The 8,966-nt window shown below is 46.0% G+C and overlaps 1 pseudogene; it reads left to right on the top strand.

Moving 5' to 3' along the window:
• Positions 1 to 1,154: 1,154 nt before the first annotated feature.
• Positions 1,155 to 8,123, top strand: LOC120653470 (annotated as a pseudogene).
• Positions 8,124 to 8,966: the final 843 nt, after the last annotated feature.

The raw sequence follows: 8,966 nt of genomic DNA, 5'->3' as shown, positions 1-8,966 counted from the left end.
GTCATGTTCGGGCTTACCATGACATCACCCCTACGACGTCTGTACATAGTCGTGTTTTACTTTCCGCTGCAGGATCTCTTTCTTATAGTTTGTTTCTATGAAACCTTTCCTTTCGGAATAAAACTGTAAGAGTTAAAGCTTCGGCTTGCTAACTTTGAAACTTTGATGTAAAATATACTCCTTATCTATGTGATGTAAAATATTGTGGAAATGTTGTATCTCTGACTCGCCTTCGTGCGGGATGTATACTTGTATTACGATCCGATATCGAGTGGCTATATCGGGATTCTACCCAAGGACTATTGGTTATACTAGTTGAAGTGTTTAAAGCACTAAAACTAGGGTAGCTCAAAGTGGTTCAGCCACACTAAATACCATAGAATCTAAAAACTGTAATGCTCAAATGGGCCCTAAATGATTGCGTAGCAAATATACACACTTAACTCTACAACTAAACCCTTATGGAAAAGCTCCGATGCAGTGGCGGAGTCAGCCACAACAGCTACCGATGTCAGCTCCATTAAAGAGAGATGTCAACTCACTAAATGAACAGTGCGAAACAGTATTTCCTTATTGATTTTGGAGGGAGCTGTCATTGTCAGTTGACAACTATAACTACATGTAGCTCCGCCCCTGCTCCGATGGCGACCTCACTCCTCGCGGAGGGTTCTCTGGCGGCGACACTCCTGATCGCCCTTCTGCCATGGCTCTAATCCCTCTAGTGATCCTACTCCTCCAAGGTATAACACACTGTTCTCCCCTCCCCCTGGATCTTCATGGACCCGTCAAAATTGGATTGCCGTCCGGGATTGGAATTCCAACGGTCCTGCTTGAAGAACTTCAACCTGCCTGTGAACTTCGATCCATCACTGGGTCTTCATGAATTCTTCCTCCTGGTGTCCTTTGGCCGATCTAAATTCTGGCTAACTGAATCTTCGGTGGGCTTTGTTCTGCAATCTCTTCTGGGTGGCAACTACTCCTCTTTCAATGTCCAGCAGATCGGTGATCGGGTCTTTTGTTTCTCTGTTTCCTCCAAGCAAGTTGGTTTTGAGTTGTTGCATTCTCCATCAGAGCATTACAAGCTGCCATGTGTTGTGCCATGACGATGGAGAACTTCGCCGCTCTGGTGCACTGCTGACGCCGGCCGCCTCGCCATGCTGCTCCCCGGCGCGCTGCTGACGCCGGCCGCCTCGCCGTCGTCGCCGGCGTCGGCGAGTGGCTTCGTCTACTATGTGCTGTGTGCTGTGATGAGAGTTTCGGCGGCCCCTTCCCATGCCACGAGTGGTGATTGCTCCTTTTACTCGCAAGGCGTTTTGCCAGATCACGGCCAAGGAAACAATTCTGGTTGTCGATCCAGCGGTGGCTTTTCGCAAAGCTCGTTTGGTAAGGGAGATCAGTCTGCTCCTCGAGTCGAAGATGGTGACTAGATCAGGGAAGTTTTGGGACTCTGATTCCGATTTAGAGTCCGAGTGTGATTTTCTTGGAGCTGCCGACGAGTTGGCGATCAAAGGCCAATTGTGTTCTGCAGTACCAGCACCACTTTCTACGGCAGCGGTACCTCAGCCGGTGGTTTCTACGCCGATTCCTTCACCTTCAAAGGCTGTTTCGTTAGCTCCAAGGCGTGCTCTTCTGCCGTGGAAGAGGATTTGGCGAGGTCCGTTGCCGCCTCCACGCATTTCTCCCAGGAGAACGCTGGGGGATTTCCTGCTGCCGGTGTTGCATGGCAGCCGGCCGAGTCCCAGCGCCGTTCACGGCAAACAAATCACCGATCCACTTTCTACGCTGGTTCAGTTTTCAAATTCCAAATCTAACTCTCCGGGCGAATTGAAGGGGCCCAGCCCACAGAAGAGCCCAGCCTTTGACAATCGTAGGAAACCTATTCGGAGATTAGTAAAGCCTGTGATTCCCAATTTGATGATCTCACCTTCGTACGCCGCCGTGACGATGGCTGGCGGTCAAGGCTCCCGGGCGCACGGTGGTAGGGGTCGTGGTCCTCGAGGCAGGGGTCCGGCAGCTGGTCGTCCTCCTCGGGGGCGGGGCTCCCAGTCCAATCCAAGTGGACAACGAAGCGGCACGGCTGGTGGCCGTGGTGGCGGCCCGTCTCCGACGGGGGCTGGCCGTGGCGACGCTGTCCCTGCCGGGACTGCCGGCGCTGCATCTGCTGTGTCCAGGGGTGGCGGATCAGGGGGCAATCGTGCTGCAACGGCTGGACAGGGGGCTCGGCCTACTGGTCGTGGTGGTTAAGGAACAGTGCAGCATCGTGATCGTGGCAGCGAGGGTGCTGTAGACCCTCCGGCTCAGGAGCCTGCTGTGGCCGAATCAGCGCAGGGCAAGCAGAAGCGGAAGAGAAAGGAAGGAACGGCTCTTGTCCTACAATGTACAATCTGTTCGGAAGCACATTATACAAACAAGTGCCCGCAACTCCGAGGGCCTAAGCCGATGGTTGCATATTGTGGGGCAGCCGAGGACGGGGTTGGTTTCTTTCAGATTCAAGCTGCTCAAAAGCAACAGTTGGTCGCTCCTCCTGAGTCAGCAGTAGCGGCTTAGTCACGGTTGAGGAGGGTAATGTTTCTGCAGAGCTTCTTCAATCTGAGCTGGCTAGGATCGTTCCGGTGCAATGGCAATGGTCGGTGCAACCACGCGGTGATAAGACCTTTTATGTGCCGTTCCCTGCAAAGTGGAATTGGATCGTTTGGTGGCTATTCGAAATATCACCACCAAAAATAAGGAGGGAGTCTTGCTTTTCGAGGAATTTGATGATGATATTAAACCAATCAAGGTCCTTGATCAAGTGTGGATTTCAGTAACAAATGTTCCCTATGCTCTGCATTCTTTTCTTCCCTTGTGGGTGGTGGGGTCTGTAGTAGGTGCCACTCAAAAGGTGGACATTAATCACCTTCGCTTAACAGGAGAGGTACGCATTTTTGGTGGCGGTCTTAGATGTTAATGAGATTCCCACACAAGCGGATATTTGTGTCAACATGAGCATCTATCGGGTGTATTTTAAAGCAGATGATGTGCTACGGGATGATTCTTTTAACCCGGATGCTGATGACTTGTTGGACGATGATGCGCCCGATGGCGACAATGGATTGGAGGACAATGGTGATATGCAGATGAAGGATGTTGATCATACTACTATCCCACCGGAGTCCGAGCAAAATGTTAACACACCTGCAAATTCTACGGTAGCTGGGGGTTTTCTACGGATCGTCAGGCAGCTTTAATTGAGGAGGTGATTGACAAGGCTTGTGAGCAGTTATTCTATGAAATTAGCATCAAGGTGTTGTTGGAGAAGGATGGTGGGGCGGCTAACAAGCCATATTCTCCTTTAACAGAAGAGTGTGCAACTTTTAATAATCTAATTTCTTCATGAGCTGTTGCTTCTTCTGGGAGCCACCAAACTGAGGTGGTTCTCCAGCCGCTTCCTTTGGTGGGGGCACCGGCTGTGCCGGTTCCTGCTGAAGCTTCGGCGACCGAGTTGGAGGATGCACTGCCTCAGGTGCTGCCGCCGGTGACTGCAGCGACGGCCTATCCCAGGCCGGAGTTGGTGGTCCAGGTGATGTCGGATGTGGTTGCTCCTGTACCTCCGACTGCGCCGTCCTCCCTTTCCTCTGGGACCGCACAGCCCTCCATTGCCGAGGCGGGGCTGCTGCCGCTGGATTTGCCAGTGGGTTGCGGGGCCAGGGGAAAGGACCCCCTCTTGGCGCCTATTTCGCAGGCGTCTGGAGGCACCGAGCCGCAGGTGGGCTCATCCTCGCCCCTAATCTCCGTCGAGCTTCAGGACGGTACGAATCTTGTGTCTGCAGGGGAGGTTGCACGGGTTGCTGTTGATGCCGCAGCACCAGCTGTGCCTTGTGTTCCACAAGAGCCGCCGGTGCCATCCATGAAGCTGCCCACCAGGCCAATGGCCAAGGGTGGGAATAAGGCTGCGAAGGTGACAGTGGATGAGGATGGCAAGAAAAACAACATTCGCAGAAGCTCCCGATCCAAGGCAAAGGCTGATGATCACACTTTGGAGAAGACGGCACGAATGGCTGCTAAAAGGAACCTTGAACCTCCAGGTAATTCTTTTACCACCTTTTCTGATTCACAGATTACTTCAAACCTTGGTAGTGTAGGCATTAATCTAGGATCTAGCGATGTTGTTGTGAAAGCTTCTGCTGTTGCTATCAAAAATCTAGAGGTTGATAAAATGGTAGTTGCTGCTAAAACCAAAAAAAGTAATATAAATTCTAAGAAATTACAAGACGAAAGTGAAGATGAAAGGGATGCCAGACTTGATGCAGTTCTCAGCCTTGTAGGTGGTGATCTAAATGAGAACTTGCAGGACCAGAAGTATGATCACATTATTGACCTATCTCCTGTCGATCGAAAGAAAATGTTGAGCGCTGCCAAAAATCTTAAAATTGGCAAGATCCCTAAAAAGCCAAAAACCCCTTCTAAAATCATGATCAAATGAAAGGGGTCTTCTGGAATAGCAGAGGTCTTAAAGACTTGGCTACACACAGATTTTTAGCAGATTTGGTTAAGGAAGAGCAAATTAATTTCATAGCTCTTTCCGAGACCGGTCGAGATGACTTCCCGGATCATATTCTAAAAAACCTCTGTGCCAGCCGAGATTTTCTTTGGCATAGTATGACACCACATGGTAGATCTGGGGGCATCTTGCTTGGAGTTGACTTGAATGTTTTTTATATTGGAGCCATTGTTGAGGGTGTTTTTTATGTTAAATTTACCCTCAGATGCAAAAACGATGGCTTCAAATTTGTGTTATATACGGTTTATGGACCAGCACAACATCAAAACAAACAAGTTTTTTTTATCTGAACTAGCAAACACTTGCTCAAAGGAATCCCTCCCCTATCTAATTGGGGGTGATTTTAATATTATGAGAAGATTGGAGGATAAGGGTTCCGGAGTGTTTGACTTTAAATGGCCCAATTTGTTTAATGCTGTGATTGAGTCTCTAGATCTCAAAGAAATTGTGATGCCAGGCCGCCAATATACTTGGGCAGGTCCTGGGCACAATCCAATTTTTGAGAAACTTGATAGAGTTTTGGCAAGTACAGATTGGGAGGATAAGTTCCCGCTGTCAACAGTTGAACCTAGAGACAGAGACATTTCTGACCATACCCCGCTAGTGTTAAACACGGGGGCATCCACCCACCAAACTGACCAACGTCACTTTAAATTTGAAAGAGGCTAGTTAATTCGGGATGGTTTCTATGACATGGTTGCAAAGATTTGGCAATCGGAAACCACTAGACGTACGCCCTTAGAGCGATGGCAGAATAAGTTACGTAGGCTCAGACAACATCTCAGAGGCTGGGCCAAACATACAGCAGGAATTTATAGGAAGGAGAAGAAGAAGCTCTTAGCGCTCTTAGAAAATCTTGATAAGAAGGCTGAGAGTGTTCCTCTTTCCAATCCGGAAATTAATTTTAAACATTTCCTTAAAGAGAGATTGGTTCTTCTTTCGAGAGAAGAAGAGATAAAATGGTACGAGAGAGCCAAGGTGAAAACTCTACTGGAGGGAGACGATAATACAATATTCTTCCATCTAGTGGCCAATGGGAAGCATCGAAAGCAATATATTTATAAACTTGAAAATGATCAAGGCGTTGTTGTTGGAGATGACCAGCTCAAAAGCCATATTACTCAGTTTTATAAGAACCTATTTGGGACTCCAGATGCTTCGGAGATTACATTAATGGAAAATCAAATTTCAGATATTCCACAAGTATCTCAAGAGGAAAACGACTTTCTCGTTAGTGAGTTCACGGAAGATGAAGTAAGGGAGGCAGTGTTCCAGATGGAACATAATAAAGCCCCGGGTCCTGATGATTTTCCAGCATAATTTTACCAAATTTTCTGGGGATTAATTAAGGACGACCTTATGGCTCTTTTCTCGGATTTCTTTAACGAGGACCTTAACCTCTTTAGTTTGAATTTTGGGATAATTACACTAATCCCTAAAACTCAGAAAGCTACTAAGATTCAACAATACAGACCGATTTGTGTTCTTAATGTCAGCTTTAAAATTTTTACCAAAGTTGGCACAAATAGGTTGAATAAAGTAGCTCAGACAATGGTTAGTCCTACGCAGACTGCCTTTATGCCAGGCAGGAATATCATGGAAGGAGTAGTAATTCTACATGACACTATCCATGAACTTCATACAAAAAAGAGAGATGGGGTCATTCTTAAAATAGACTTTGAAAAGGCCTATGATAAAGTTAAATGGTCTTTCTTCAACAAACGCTACGCATGAAAGGTTTCTCTCCTAAATGGTGTAGATGGATTGAAGGAATGGTGACCGGTGGGAGTGTGGGTATCAAGGTTAATGATGACATTGGTCCCTACTTCTAAACGAAACGAGGGTTCCGTCAAGGAGATCCAATGTCACCCATCTTATTTAACATCGTTGCTGATATGCTGGCTCTCCTAATTAAGAAAGCAAAAGCCGATGGTCAAATAAGAGGTGTCATCCCTCATCTTATAGATGATGGTCTGTCAATTCTACAATATGCTGATGACATCATCATTTTTATTGATCATGACTTAGATCAAGCCAAAAATCTCAAACTATTGTTGTGTGCCTTCGAGCAATTATCTGGGTTAAAGATCAATTTCCACAAAAGTGAAATCTTTTGTTATGGTGGAGCTAAAGAGATGGAGGACTTTTATACCAATCTCTTTGGTTACAATGCAGAGGAATACCCGTTCAGGTATGTGGGAATTCCTATGCATCATAGACAACTCCTTAATTCGGAATGGTGTAAGTTGAGGAGCGCTTTGAAAAAAAAAACTCTTTTGTTGGAAAGCTAAGTACCTGTCTTACGGTGGACGTCTAGTTTTACTAAATTCAGTACTTAGCAGCCTTCCCTTATTTATGATGTCCTTTTTTGAAATCCCCAAGGGGGTACTAAAAAATCTTGACCATTTCAGATCAAGATTTTTTTTGGCAAGGTTCCTCAGAGAAACATAAATTTAGACTTGCAAAATGGGACATCTTGTGTCGCCCAAAGGATCAAGGGGGACTAGAAATCTTATATTTACAATTGCAGAATAAATGTTTATTGGCTAAGTGGTTGGTAAATTTGCTAAATACTACTGGCTTGTGGCAAACTTTACTTACTAATAAGTATCTAAGATCTAAATCTCTCGCTCAAGTGAAAGCCAAACCTTACCACTCCCATTTTTGGAGGGGGCTGATGAAGATTAAAGATGAGGTGCTGGCGAATGGCTCCTTTATTATTAAAGATGGGTGCCAAACGGTTCTGGGACGATACGTGGGCAGGTGACTTGTCATTCAAAGTTAAATATCCATTAATTTATAATATTGCTCGAGATCCACATGCTTCTGTGGCTCATGTTATGGCTTCGAGACCCCTCAATATTTCTTTTAGGAGGGCTTTGGTGGATAATAAACTTGTCGGCAAAATCTGGTAGCACACATCATTAATGTTGAGTTGGTGGACGGGTCAGATACTTTTAGATGGAACTTGACCAAATTCGGGTTTTACACCGTTCGATCGTATTATCTGCATCTTATTAATAACCAGCCACCTTTTCAACATAAGATGATCTGGAAACTAAAGATCCCTCTTAAGATTAAGATATTCCTTTGGTTTTTACGAAGGGGTGTGGTTTTAACAAAGGATAATCTCGCTAAGAAAATCTGGAAAGGGAGTAAAAAATATTGCGGTTGTAACAGTAATGAGACTATCAAACATCTCTTTCTGAATTGCCCTTATACGAGAATGGTTTGGAGGGTAATCTTTTTTGCTACTGGTTTATCTCAACCTATTTCTATTCGCCATATGTTTGGTTCCTAGCTTTCTAATTAGAATAAAAAGATTAGAAATTTGATTTGGGTTGGGGTCGCTGCTGTCTGCTGGGCTATTTGGCGCTGTAGAAATGATGTTATTTTTAACAAAATCAAAGTTAACTCGATTTTGCAGGTCATCTCCAGGGGAACATACTGGTTACGTTTCTGGTCGCAGCTGCAGCGTGATGAGCAAGCCAAGAACACGCTCTCCTAGTTGCGCAAGAACATAGAGATGATTGCTTTGGAGCTTGCTAATGGAGGGTGGAAGCACATTTATCGTTTGCTTTAGTTCTTGTCTGTTTTTAGACTGGTTTTGCACTTTTGTGTTTGGAACTATCTATAATAATTGGGCTGTGTACGTCTTTGGTCGTAGAGGCCGGATGTCTCATCCTTTATCTAAAAAAAAGCAAGTTGGGTTTCATGTCACCCGTCTGCACACTGTTGATTGTGATTCATTCAAATTATTCTTCCACCTAAGTGGTGGTGGACCTAATTGGCTAAGAGAATATTCTAATTGGTGCTCCAAGGAGGACCGTCAGTGGACTCCTGTATTCAGGAAAAACGGGTTCCCAACTTACGCTCAAATTGCTGCGACAAAATCAATTCTAACTGGTGCTAATCGGGTGCCTGTTGCAAGGTCAGTCCCTCTGTCTTCAGTTTTTAATCATTTGACGTCAGATCTTCGGGTGAATAAGCAGCAGCGACACTCAGTCCCAAGGATTTCTGCATTCCAGCGGCTTTCTGGTCCAGTTCATCCTTGGCTGCAAAATCAGGGTCATGCGAAGAACATGGGCGTGGATTACGCTCGGCCAACGTTGCATTCAAACAGAGGTTCAAATTTCAAACTGCCAGTTACTGGACCATCATCTGTTGTGGCCCAAGGCCGACCTCCAAAGTGCTCTCGTTGCTGATCCTCGGCCCATGACAACCAGGCCTGTACAAATCCTATCAGGTGTTTTCAGTGCAAAAATTGGGAGCATATTTCCCTATATTGCCGCCGGGCTGTTGCTACATTTATGGAATTATCTACACCTACCAAACTGGGCAGCGGATTCCATGCCTTTGTTAATCCGGCGGACTGGGCAAATCAACAGATCTCTCTCTGGTTTCGGTCACCGATTAGTGGACCCTC

This window comes from Panicum virgatum, chromosome 1N, assembly GCF_016808335.1.
Source record: "Panicum virgatum strain AP13 chromosome 1N, P.virgatum_v5, whole genome shotgun sequence".
In the NCBI taxonomy this organism is placed as follows: domain Eukaryota; kingdom Viridiplantae; phylum Streptophyta; class Magnoliopsida; order Poales; family Poaceae; genus Panicum; species Panicum virgatum.
The sequence above is the reverse complement of the archived record's forward strand: the minus strand, read 5'-3'. Positions and strand labels throughout refer to the sequence as shown.